Consider the following 14,568-nt stretch of genomic DNA (forward strand, 5'->3'; position numbering starts at 1 on the left):
GGTCCAATATGGCAACCACCCTTTGTCCAACATAGGTATTGTCTCCGACACATTGCTGCGAACTATCATGGAAGGTACAAGAAGAATGATGAGCGTCAATTAATTGTGCGCATGGGTAAGTGAAAGCAAGTTAGTAAGTTATACATTTTTTGATCATTTTAATTTTGCAAAGAAAGCAAGTTAGTAAGTTATACATTTTTTGATCAGGTTACGAACTACTTCCTCGAACGTTTGAATCAATGCTTCAAGATTTACGGGCGAAGAACGAGGAAGGATACGATTACATCAGCCTCATCGATAAAGAAATGTGGACAAACGCATATGATGGTGGATATCGATATGGACACATGACGACCAACTTGGCTGAGGCAATCAATTCAACCTTAAAGGGTGCACGTCACTTACCTGTAGCGGCTTTGGTAAAAACTACATAGTTTCGTTTGGGGGCACTTTTTGCGAAGCTCGGGGGACAAGCTCAAACCTGGATGCAAGGCGGTCATGTCTATCACCCTAGATTAGTTGCAGATCTACAGAAAAAAATTGTTGCATCAAATGGAATGTCTGTAACAAGCTTCTCAAGAAGGCATGAAATGTTTCGTGTCACAGAGTTGCTGCGACCTCTTCAAGGGATTGAAGTTGTGTCGTTAAGAGTAAATCTAAGGGACAAAACGTACGACTGCGGGTTTTTTCAAGCTCTGAAGTATCCATGCTCTCATGTGATAGCAGCTTGCTCGCATACACGTCAAGACTATAGCCATTTTGTGGATCCCATATACCTACTATCTGAAGTTTTTAAGGTATACGAATTTGAGTTTCCCCCCATAGGTAATGAAAAAGACTCTGATGAGGTTCAAGATTGGCTTCCGATTGTATCAAATCCGAGTTTATTGAGGGAGCGTGGTCGTCCAAAATCCAATCGAATTTATTGCGATATGGATATTCGAGAAAGATCTAGACAAGACAGAAGATGTGGCCATTGTAGAAACCTAGGACACACTAGAAAAACATGTCCACTTCTGTTGTCATTAAGTAACAATTGATGAGGAAATGATGTATTTGTTTATCAAATAATAATTCTTGTATTTTAATTCGCATTTACTTCAAGTTAATGTTATTCGATAATCACTGATGAAGATTAAAAAAACGAACACAATCATTAAATTTTATCAAACTAATAACAATTTGGTATTTAAATACAACAAACTTACAATAAGAATTAAATGGTAAATGATAACCAAATTACAATAACTGATATTAAATGGTAATAAACAAAATTAACTGAAATATATTAAAAAAAGTCCAACAAATTTAACAAAATAAAGTAAGTATTAAATGATAAATAATAAAAAATTACAATTAAACAAAATAAAGTAAATACAAATATAATAAAAAAAATCTGTCGATGCCTGAGTCGCGAATGTGTTCCGCAGGGCGGTGGCTGTCAGTCTCGAGTAAGATTTCTTCGTATCACTGGTTCTGACTCCTCGCTGTCATCATCATCGTCGCCGTCACCATCATCGTCGTCGTCATCGTCGTCGTCGTCGTCCTGAGCAGGTACATTAGGTTGATGAGGAGCTGATGAAGATGAAGCACCTCCATAGAATAAGGACCCTGGAGGTGTATGACTGACTATCCCACCGGCCTGCGAAAACTGGGAAAACCCAAACATCACTGAGTGTGAAAACTGTACAAGAGGTGTCTGTGCTGTGGCCATGGGTGATGAGGCTGAACCCGCCAAATATCCAGCATATGAACCCCAAGTTGGATCTGCAAACTTAGACCCATAATAGCCTCCAGGAGGGGTCATCTGTGACGGTGACGGGGTCATAAAACCAGGTGAAGGCGGCGGCGACGATATCTGATAATGGAAAGGCGATGGCGGCATCATATATGGATGCGACATCATATATGGCTGCGGTGGCTGCTGGTGCAGCTGAGGATGAACCGGAAATACCTGCTCTCCGTCAATGAGTCGGGGGAAGATGGTGTTGTGTCGGTGAACGTCTCTGTCAATGTCGTGGAAAGGTCTGCCCTCATGCATCCTCGGGAAGTAGAAATGGTTTCCCGTTACTGTTGAACCACTCATAATAATCCTCAGCATACATCAAGAAGTCAGTAAAAATGGGCTCTATACGAGGAAGTCACCGATGTCGATCCTCCCACAACACGACCCACTCATGATGCCTCACCAGCCAATCTGTATCTGTCTTTTCGAGTCTATCTAAGCTATGCAACTCATCCATATTGCGAGGTGCTTCCGGAATTGGTTGAAAACAACCAAACTGCTGGAGCACGCGATCAGTGGAGTGCCACTCGACGGTCGCATAACAGATCAGAGGGATCATCGCCATCCAAACATCTGATGGACCCCTCAACTCAGGTGGGATCACCGCCCTCACATCATCAGTATAATATGACACCCATTCAAACTAAAACAAATAATATATAATTTTTATCAAAATAATAATCTAATTATATAACTATAATCTAAAATCGATTTTTAAACATTAAAATTCATACATGTGTGTCACTCTTCTGATCGATTAGCACCCTAATTTTTTCTAAATCATCAGGTAGCTCCTGATGATTTTTCCTATCAGTAGACCACCTATTCAAGGAAAAAAAATTGTTATACGCTGTATAAAATTATTAATATACAAAATCAGTTTTATAATTACCTCAGAAGTAGTGGAAATACGAATGAGTTCTTCACAACAGGACATAAAAAGGGCAATCGATACCATGCCCAAGACTGCAGCAGCAGGAGACATCCGCCGATAGCATTACGTCTGTAGTCAGTGGCTCCACACATCTCCCTGTATAGCAAAGCCAAAACTGCCGAGCCCCAACTGAATGATCTGACGAGACGAAAGTCGCTAAGATGTCGCAACCACATGCAGTGAACTAGGTTACGCGATTTGTCCGTCATCAGCAACCCTCTTATCAACTGCAGTATGTATGCCCGTGCATACATCTTAACCTCATCCTCAGAGGCGTCTGCGCTCAACTCCCGAAAATTGGCATCTAACCAATTTAACGGTATCCTACCTCCGATAAAATTTTCCGGGACACGTCCTAGACTATCCCGACACAAAGTAGTCCAAGAACCGGAAGCTATCCCCGATATCACATCTCCATCCACCGGAAGCCTCAGGTGCATAGAAACATCCTCAAGCGTGATCGTGCACTCTCCGCACTGAAGATGGAATGTGCGGGTCTCCGGCCTCCACCGCTCTACTAAGGTAGAAATCAAGTCTGGCTCTATCTTACAGTGACCCTGATATCTACCTATGTAACCGAATACAGCCTCTACTAAGTACAGCAAGACACGGCTGACTATCACTAACTTAAGATTCCTAATAAAAGGATCTAATACATGGTCCTTCTCCTAAAAATAAATAATTACAAAAATTAATTCTTACTCTAATAATCATGCATTAAATAAATCAACTAATTATTATTAATAATTTAAATTAAATTAAAACGTTAAAATGTTACCGTATTACAAAAATTAATTCTTACTCTAATAATCATGCATTAAATAAATCAACTAATTATTACTAATAATTTAAATTAAATTAAAACGTTAAAATGTTACCGTATCAGCAAAGTGTCGAGATATTTAATTCTTAATCTAATAATCATGCATTAAATAAATCAAATAATTATTACTAATAATTTAAATTAAATTATAACGTTAAAATGTTACCGTATCAGCAAAGTGTCCAGATATTTAATTCTTAATCTAATAATCATGCATTAAATAAATCAACTAAATATTACTAATAATTTAAATTAAATTAAAACGTTAAAATGTTACCGTATCAGCAAAGTGTAGAGATATATGATTTCCATTCGAGCGAAGTAGACTGCCTTCCATTATATATCTGCAAAAGAATTATATTAGTAAAATATTAAATAAAGTAAATATATAATAGTAAAAATATTATAAAATATACCTTAAAAAGATAGAGTATTTGAGAGAAATTTAGAGAATTTGAGAGAATTTGGTGTGATAAAAGTGTTTGAGGATGAGAGTATTTATAGGGAGGATGGGGACGTGTATTTAGGGGTATAGCGCACCCCCTGCACCGCGCTATACCCCACGTGTCAGATACTCAGATATAGCGTGGATCAGGGGGCGCGCTATACTCACGTGGCGCCAGATCACCGTATATCGTGGGACAGGAGGCGCGCTATACCCACGTAGCACCAAATCAACGTATAACGTGATTCAGGAGATGCGCTTTACTGCTACGAGTATTAAATCGAGAAATATAATCTGACCGATATTAGATCGATAAATATACCGATCATCGATAATTTATTAGAAAAATTGCCATATATCTCGATGGGATACATTTCATAGCAGAAAAAAAGTGGTCCAGTCTATGTCACGGCAACAATAGCGACAGGCAATCAAGGACTCTATTCTTTATTAATTTATAAATTAGGTTTTAGATTTAAAAATTATTTTTAAAATTAAAATAATAAAAAAATGTAAATAATTTTTAGACTATATATATATATATATATGCGCAAAAGAAGAGACAAAACGACATTAATGGGTGAGGCTTTCTGATTCAAATTTGCTTTCGGGAAAACCTACAAAGTGTGCATCTCCATGTATGCGACAGAAGAGAGTTTAATTAACCCTTTGATGGGTAAATTGCAAAAGGTTTGTTGGTTTATTGCACTTGTAAGAAATGGTAGAATCATACACTACCATAGAAAATCTGTGTTACATTTGCTGAAGCTGCAGTGCAACCTTGTGCTTCTTATTCGCAATCCTGCTGCCCCTCCTACATTGATAATCAAAATAGTCTCTCCCATTGACATTCACGGAATGAATGCATCTAATTGATTTGCATCCAGTGTTTAATAAGGGCCCAAACTATCATACAACAAGTTCATGTGATCCCTGCAAATGGAGATGAAATGAAAACAGATTCATTTCGAGTATTTAAAATTGAATTATCTGAGCAAAGATGAAGAATTCCGAGCCTCTCAACGCTGAAAGGATCAAAAACCATAAGCCCAGTTGTTGTCTTGTCTTATGGGGTTGTTTTATTTGACAGTTACATCGCCATTCCAAGATTATATGACACCTCCACTGGATTTGCTTTGTGGTGACGTATTTCCACTGGATCACATGGTCTTACGTTGGCTAGAATGTTGAAGGCTTGAAGTCATATTCAAGCTATAAGATTGAATGAATTTGTGAAGAATCATTGACAACATTACAACCTTAATCCGAAAAGGAAAGGAAGTAAAAACAATCAGTCCAACAATAATGCAATCAAACGAAAAAACAAACAAACAATAACCGTTGTTTCTTGTTCCTGTTAATGCTATACCAACTCAATAAATGAGAACTCTCGAGTCCAGACTCTTTTATACACGACGGAGACTTTGTTAGTTTCCTTCCTCTATTTGAATTACCAATAACAAGAGTGAATCATCCAACCAGGTTCAGAAACAAACAATGTTGCATCCACAAGCACCAAGGAATTTTTAAAAAAAAATAGTCATCGTCATCTTCGACAATGTGCTTTGCGAGATCCTGTTCTTGCTGTTGCCTTTCTCTCCTTTTCTAGGCGCTTCCTTTCTCCTTGAGCGTTTTTTGTGGAAAATACATGGCCTGAACTGCTTCATTGTGCATGTTAAGGCAGAAAGCAATCCTGGAATGGAAGGCAGTTTGAGGCTCATTTGTAGAATAAATGTCATCAATCTCTCTTGACACCATCCAACCATTTGCATGATCCAATGTAGCATCGATTGCACCATCACGGGTAACCTTTGCTACAATGCTTTCCGCATCTGCAACTGGAGTTTCAGAGTTCAACCTCAATTTTTCAGCAACGTCAGCAAGTGAAATGAATGAATAAGAGATACTGATGTTCCGTAATCCAATGAAGATGACATTATGTCGCAGGCGGGCTATAAGATTTTGGGTCTTGTCAGTACTCAAGGTGCTAGTAAATTTCACTGCAACACTCTGAAACAGCTCCAAGTCAGCAATCCGTACATCCTGAAAAGTTGACCCACGAAATCTTCTCTTTGAAATCGAAACTAAGATAAGCAGGTACCAACATCCATGTAAGTATACATGATCAAGATGAAAAGTCGGAATAATTTTGTGTTCTCCTTGTATAAGGATTCATCATCAACAAACCACACTTAACATTTTTCACTTAAAAGTATGGCCTCAAAGCCTTCTCCATTCCTTTCTGCGCAAAGATTGTCCTCCCAGGTATTTCCCCCAACAGAAGAGAGACCAATATAGCCCATTTGTTACACTGAATTCTGAAGTCCAGGGCTGCAACAGGGGCTTTACGAGTAGCCTGTGCCAGACTCTCTTTTGCACCGGTATACTCTAACTGAATTGTTCTGATCTTCCCTTGGTAGAAGAGATACCGAGAAAACTGCAGAACAAAAGATATATCATCAGCCTTACCTTGAATAGACAACTTGCCCATTTTAGGACATATCTAACATTATAAACCAAGATATGTGCATGTTCATGATATTTGGAAAAGATTCATACTGTAGTGACTCACCCATCGGAATAAAGGAAAACAGTATTGATTTTCCAGCAAGAGAATAATAACATATGAAAAAATTAAAAGGAATGATCATTGCAAAATCTGCCAAGTCTGATGCTCAAGTTAAATAAGCAAAAGAATAAGACAGCATTTACCTGTTGGTTCGATTGCGCTTCAAATCTTGGTGCCTTAGATCTCAACTTTTCAGCCTGATCTTAGAGGTTAAAATGGAGATAATTACGCAACAAGAAGTTTAGAAGTGTTTCCTGCAATATGACAATATATTGTGCATTAGCTCTAATATCTCTTACCCAAATCAACCTCTATATTGATGATGACAAACCAGGCTGAGCTCATTGTGGTGCCGTGTAGCAATACTATGCAAGGCAAGGAGATTTCTGCAAGTACAAGTGCAAAAAAAGAATTAGAGAAATGATTAGACACATCTAACTTCCTCTGTTCTTCTGAAGTTGCATTTTAACTTAAATTTATACATGGAAGCATACAAACAGAGCAGCAACCATAGAGGAGACAGTCAGCTATTAATATCTTACCCACGAATTTTGGCAAGATCACCAGTGAGCTCATAGCTTTACGACTATACGAGTAATAGAAGTATAGTCTTGATGCCAAGGTATCATGAGTTCTTCTGTTTGGGCTCTTGAGCCGGTTAATACTTGCTGAGGAACAAGCTTTAGCCTGAAAGAGATCAGGGCAAGAGAATATCTGCAGTTTAACAAGGTGGATTTGGCCATAAAGGAAAAAGAAAATACAAATTCAGAAAAAAGTCTGACCTCATTGTATTTTTTCTGGTCAATAAGAAAAAGGAGAACAAGCAAATAGCAATAAATCTCAAGCTCTGGCAACAAATGTTTTGTTGGAGTCTGAACGGCATATGTTACAGTATCGACTTCCTCCATGCAATGTTCATCTTCCTGCAATCATTTATTTAATTCACACACAGGACTAGGAACACAAACTTCGGAGAATCCAGGTTGATATTGAAGAAACAAGAACAGACCTCTAATGCACATCAATCGTAGCTAATACATTAAAGATATTGTCATTTGAAAGCCAAATCAACCTAAAGATGCCCCATAGAATCACTGTTCAAGACCGCATCCAATTTTTATGCAGCATAGTTTACATATTTGAGAAAATAACATTTTCTATAATTCTATATGATAATCTTATATCAATATCACAAAATAGTAAAATACCATCAAGTCTAAAAGCACAGTCTGCAATAGCTAAAGAATTCAAGAACATAAGTATTTCAACCATTTCAAAGAAATAGCAGTGCAGTGAGCTCATTGTGTTAACTAACCCACCGAATTAAGTAAAGTAGAGACTAACAAATCAAGAATGACTTGATATTAAGTTATCAAACAAAGCAAAAGCTTTATTGAGCTACAAAGAAGAAAAGAGCCAAGAAGAAGTTGAGGAATGTACCTTAGGAAGAAATGAGGAAAATGTGGAATGAGCTTCAGAACCAGGCTGCAACACGAAATCGAGAAATGCAGAGAGAAGAGGCGCCGTGAGCTTCCGCCTCAGCCCGAACGTGAGGCGAACACCGCAGACTATGCGGAAGACCTCCTCAGTGTAGGAACCAGACTCAATAAGCGAAGCAATTTCCTTCAAATCTACATTACATCTATGACTTCTCTATTGCTGCCACCAGCCACAGCAACAAGAAGTGCATTGTTGTCACCACCAGAGGCATAAAAGTCTGTAGCAGTCAACGCCGGGTATTAAAATTCAGAATAATTAACTGCATTATTTTGCCAATAAAAACTTTAAAAATTAACGCATACAAGTCTTGGAACCTTGCAAATGCCAAGTTTCGAAGCATTATTTATTACGAAATTTCCATATAACACAGTATGTCGAAGCTATTAAGCTCGTACACCAAAAGGACGAAACTCAGGTAATGTCTGCTTAATAAATCTTAGGTAAATTGCTTTAAATACCACTCGCTTTAAGTTCGGACTCGAGATGTTTCAATTTTGTCAATTTTATCATTGACGTTTATGTTTAACTTCAATTATGTCACCCCGCCGTTGATCCTTTAACAGGACGATTACATGACATCTCCTTGCCGTGACGGTGATGACATGGATGGTTTCATTAAAACGACGTAATCCAAGTAGGATCTTTGTTGGCATTTTAACAATAATTTAACTGATATAAAAGCCTAATACCCTAACCCTAAATCCCAAATTCATTTGTCTCATTCTCTTCTCTTCTCATCAGCGGCAGAAATAAAAAAATTACAAGAGGAAGTTTGACGGTGGAAGAAACAGAAAAAGACAGTGGAATGAAACAACTCATTGCATATTCGGTCTGTGAGTGTGGATATCCGGTTCAACTAAGGGGGCATCATAGTCCAATGATAATCCCGAAAGAAGATTTTTTGGCTGCAAAAATTATTGAAGTTTGATTCAATATGCTTGTCGATATTTCTGTTGGTTTGATCCTCCAATGACTCCACGAGTACGTATTGTTCTTGTGGGATTGTTAAAGAAAATCAAAGCAAATGAAATTATAAGAAGGAATGAAAATTTACTTGGATTTTGTTTTATGGTTTGTATTGGTATGATACCTAAACCATTGATATTACAACAATGGTGACGAAATTTTAAGTGAAATTTGAGAGTGAAATTTGAGGATTGATTGACTAGATTTGATTTAGGGTTTAGATAAATTTATAACATTTTTTTGAATGATGTAATAGATGTAAAATGTCATCCTTCAATTTATGTGAAATTGACAAATTCATATATTTGTACTTGAAATGTATTTAAAGTATGCATGTAATGAATGTAAAATAACACCATGACAGTGAACAATATAAGACAACGTGAATGGTAAACAAATAAATGTCATTTAATTAGAGTTGTCGTTGATAATAAATATATGTGTACAAAAACATAAAGTAAACATAAGCACGTAAGTTGAAACAATATCAACCTATAAAACCTACTAAACCCTAAACAAAATATCAAAATCAATAAACACATGCGTTGAAATGACCATATTTCATCAACTCAAGTATTCAACCCAAAATATATAAGTTATCAACCAGTATCAACCTACACTATCCTTGGTCGTTTTGTAAAACTATAGGGACAATCTTCTTGAAAAGTCTGGGTTACAATGCTTGACTGACTTAAATGCTGGTTGGCAGTGCATCTTCTTGTGAAGCTGGCCTCCATCTAATTGCCATTACAGTTTCTGCTTGTTGGTTTGTTGAATAAGATGAGTGGACTGGAATAGGGACAAAGATAAATGAATTAACTTGTGATGTTGCATCTTGTGATTATGGTGCTTGTGATGTTGTATCCCTTGATAATGTTGTGGTTGTTGATGTAGTTCTTCTCCTAACCTATATAAACATGTGTATCAAAGTTTTGTCCTGTTGTGCCTAAATTCAATCTTTCTTTAGTTGGTTTGTTTTGATGTGTTGAAAAAAGGTTTCCTAGGTGGCATGCTACCTCCAACTATTCCTTTGCAGGTCCTTTGGTTGTCCACATTTGAAACAATATATTGTTAGACCTTTCTTGGTAATTGTAGCATAGGACTTTGATGTTTCATCTGCTTCCATTCTCCTATTTTTTTAGGCCTTTCCGGTGGCCTTTTAATTGTTGGTGCTACAACTGTCTCACAAGTAGAGTCGATTAGCCTTTGATTAGGTCTGTCATTAGACAATAGCAGACAATAGCAAAATATTCAGATTTTTTCCTTGTCAAAAATCATAAAAAAATAAGTTCTATTCAGCAGCAATAATCACAATATTTTAGTACAACGGTGGTCCACTTACCCAACTTTTAGAATCATTTTTCATAGACGTAAAACCCAGTAGATGGGCCATTATTTGCATGAAAACTTGACAACTTTTAGAATCATTTTTTCATAGACATAAAACCCAGTAGATGGGCCATTATTTGCATGAAAACTTGAAGAAAAAAAAGCTTGAACCTCCATTTATGACAACTTTATAACAATAAAAATCCTATTCAGCAGCACTAGTCACAATACATATAAAAATATGCGTATACAATAGCAATCATAAGATGAAAAAAACATATCAAAAACAATAAATAAAAACCTTATTTCATCACCAATCTAAAAAAATTATTTTTAGAACAAATCTTCAAAAAAAACATTGAAAATATTTTTTCAAAACATCCTTACCATATTTCGAACAAAACCCAAAAAATATTTCGAACAAATCTTTAAAAAGATCTTTTATTTTAGAACATCCATACCGTATTTCATGCTCGTCATTCCTTTGGATCACATGAATAATTTCTCTATTTTGTTTTTGCGGTGAAAAATCAAATGAAATAAATTTTTAGTTATAGAGGATTCTTTTTATCTCATTCGGATTTTTGTTAATTCGTCTGATAAGTTTTGGGGTTTGACTGGGAAAGATTTAATTTTATTTTGGAAATAATAATAGATTAATGAATTGGAATAATAAAAGTCATTCACAAAACTACGTCGTTTAGATAATAAGAATAGTATTTACAAAAACTAGGTCATTTTAATGAAAATGTTCATGTCATCACCATCACGGCAAGGAGATGCCATGTCAGCGTCCGTTAACGGATTAATGGCAAGGTGGCATAATTGGAGTTAAACATAAACGTCAGTGATAAAATTGGAAAAATTGTAACGCCAGTGGCATTTCCGAGTTCGAACATAAAGGTGAGTGGTATTTGAAGTAATTTACCCTAAATTTTATATGTAAGTTGTATTAAACATGATTTTTAGTAGGGAAACCCAAAAAAACCCGAAAACGTTAACCGATATAACCGTTATATTTAATAGGTTAATTAATTGAACCGTTAATACTAAACGGTTTCGGTTAACCGAAACGCTAAAAATGATGGTTAATAGTTAAAATTACGGTTATGAATTTTGATAAATGGTTAACCAACGGTTAACCGTTAATAAATTAAATTTATAATTATATTTCTAATTTATTATATTTTTCCACAAATAACTTGATATAAGTTTCTATTATTTATAATTTATATATATATATATATATATATATAAAAAATTTGTATACAAATAACTTAATATATATTTTTTATTATTTTAATTTCTTTGAAAATATACAAACATACTTACACTAATATAATTATATGTTTATTGTTAGGTACTAAGATTTTGGGAAATGTACATACTTACACCGATGTAAGTATATGTTAAGTGTTATATTTTTTTGTACAGTTAACCTGTAACCGAACCATTAATAATGGTAAGCCGTTTCTTAATGGTTAAGTTACGATTAAAAAAAATCTCATAATCATTATAACGGTTAACCGACTGTTTAGACTAAATGATACGGTTAACCGTCTATCAAGATCCCTAATTTTGAGTTATAAAACATTACCTTTAAATTATTCTATTTAAACATGATGTGAAAGTATGAAAAGAAGATGGATAGAAGACGGTTTGGTCTTTATGTGTTCCACAGCGTATACGTGTATTTATGTTTTGCACTTATTACGAGATTGCTCCAAAGCTCGGAACTGCTGGAATGCTTTGATCCGCCTGGACACTATTCAGGACTTTGTTCTTTGTCAATGGAAGATTGGGTTCATGAGAATATTCAGCGGCCAAACCATTTTGTGGAGAATCATGATAATTGGCCAGCTCATTTCCCCGTTAACTGTTGGATGTGAGGGAACAGGTGTAATAAAATTCTGTTCGATTTAGACTTCATTGAAAGAGACGATATTGTTAATTTTAGTAAAGGGTATTTGGAGGAGAATCATGCTTCTACTCGGTTTTTGGGTCGGTGTGTTTCTCCTACTGAAAATCGAGCCACAAACATCTTATCTTGGAGTAGGCCTCAGGAAGGGTGGATCAAGGTAAATACTGATGTTGCGGTTAATATTGTAGATGATCATGCTGCCATTGGGTGTTTGTTTCGTTCCAACCAAGGTGACAGGATATTTGCCTCTTCCCGAAGTTTAGGGAAGTGTTCAGTACTGAATGCTGAATTGTGGGCAATTTGTGATGCCCTCCGACATGCTTGGAGACTTGGATACAAACTAATTGAGTTGGAATCCGATAATCTTTAGCTCTTTTCATTGTGGTAAAAGCCTTGCTTCAAAGAAATTGGGAGGTTCGTATAAGGCATATTCGGCGTGTTCATAATGCAGTTGCTGATCGCGTAGCAGCTTTAGCTCAAGGCTCTCCCTTGCGCGAAGTCCTCTTTGCTGATCCACCACCCCAGTTGGTATCCTTGCTTCATGTTGATAAACAGCTTAGTGCTACAGATACTTTAATATAAATATGTACTGGTTGTAAAAAAGAAGAAGAATATATAGTGTTTATTTATCATTCAATTATTTTATATTTAAGGGCTCCTTTTATAAAATTTGTAAAATCTAGGGTTAAGGGTTTCAAATATATTTGAACATTTTTATATTTAATTAAAAAAAAGGCAGAACACTCGGCAGGCAACGAGCTGGAGTAAATATGATTAGTATTCATGATTATTTTGCAACTTTACAGTGTAGCTGGCAGGTAATGCATCTAACTGCAGCGACCCATTTCCTATATCCTCATAAATCTATCAAAATAAGGCATCATATATTTCTCACTAGTTCAGGATGCCAAAGTATTTCCAAGAAAAACCATAAGAAAATACAGTACTTGTCTACCAGGAGATCAAAAGATACAAACACCAGTCAAATGAAAGAATATCGGATCCGACACCCGAGTATAAAGGGTAACACTTCCCCAGCAAGGGACTCATTACAAGTACCTTTTGTAGAGCAAACTTAAACCTTGTATTCTTCAATATGCATCCACTTTGTAGACGACCATTTGTTCCCCGTAATCACAGGGCATCCACCTAGAACCACCCATATATCACACACTGTTAACTTAGCAATTCATCTAAAAGTTGCTATGATAAAAAGAGAAACAAGTTCTGAACATAAGTGTCCGAAATGAATGGTAAACTAAAGTTCAATTCCTTTTTTATATGGAAATGCAGTCCCGCTTAATCATTCTTGAACCACAACTAATGATAAAACGTGAAAACAGAGGGGGATCGGCTGCAAACCGTGCAAGCTTGAAGGATCTAGCGTGGCGTGCGTCAGGTCATGCTCCAGAACAGCAATGCATCACCCATCTTAGGCTTCACCGCAAGACCCTGTTTACCACATTCGGATAATTCATTCCACCATGGCACAGCACTAATATTTCCCTTGGCTGCAGGAAATATTGTCTCACCCCCTTCTTCAACATCCGACCTGTGCATCAGTAACATAAATTTAGGTAAGAGGCAACAAATTGTTCTCGTCTATGCGATACTTGATTAGGTGTGGAATGCATCATAGACATGAAGAGAGCCTGCGAACTTACAAATACATAAGCGTAGTAGCCATTCTCTGGCCTCCATTTTTAGTGTGCATCATATTTATATCCAACTTCATAGTGGAGAACTTGAAAACCTTCCCCATGCTCTGTAAATTATAATGTTAACCTTAAGTCATAAAAGAAGAAAAACCCTAAAAGAATATACAATATTTGGAAAACAATTCAACCGCAAAACGAAATAAAGGGGCATAGCAAAACTAGGAAATATCTAATTTAGAGTTCAGACACCATTATCATCAAATAATAATTGCTACAGAAAAAGCAGGTGCAATAATATCAGTTTTGCACATGCCTACTAGTGAGATTAAATTGAAACTCATAACCAGAAGCTTCAAGAAAATAAAGATAGACAAAATCATGCCATAAAAGCATATAAATAATCACACTATAAAGATTGACAAAAATTAAAACTACAAGATCATATGAAAATAAAAAATAAAATAAAGATGACGATAATTTAAATTAATGTTAAATGGTAGAGGATTATCTATCTCATATTCACTTCAGATTAATTAAAAAATTAAATAAAATATTAAACAACTAGAAATAAAAAAAAAAAGAGAAACGACGACGTTAGTCCACTGACTAGCGTGACACTTTAAAAGGTAAATTAAAA

The 14,568-nt window shown here is 35.9% G+C and overlaps 1 pseudogene; it reads right to left on the bottom strand.

Annotated features, from left to right (window-relative positions):
- Positions 1–5,458: 5,458 nt before the first annotated feature.
- Positions 5,459–8,710, bottom strand: LOC120154408 (annotated as a pseudogene).
- Positions 8,711–14,568: the final 5,858 nt, after the last annotated feature.

Source organism: Hibiscus syriacus, unplaced genomic scaffold, assembly GCF_006381635.1.
Source record: "Hibiscus syriacus cultivar Baekdansim isolate YM2019G1 unplaced genomic scaffold, ASM638163v2 tig00111129_pilon, whole genome shotgun sequence".
Taxonomy (NCBI): Eukaryota; Viridiplantae; Streptophyta; class Magnoliopsida; order Malvales; family Malvaceae; genus Hibiscus; species Hibiscus syriacus.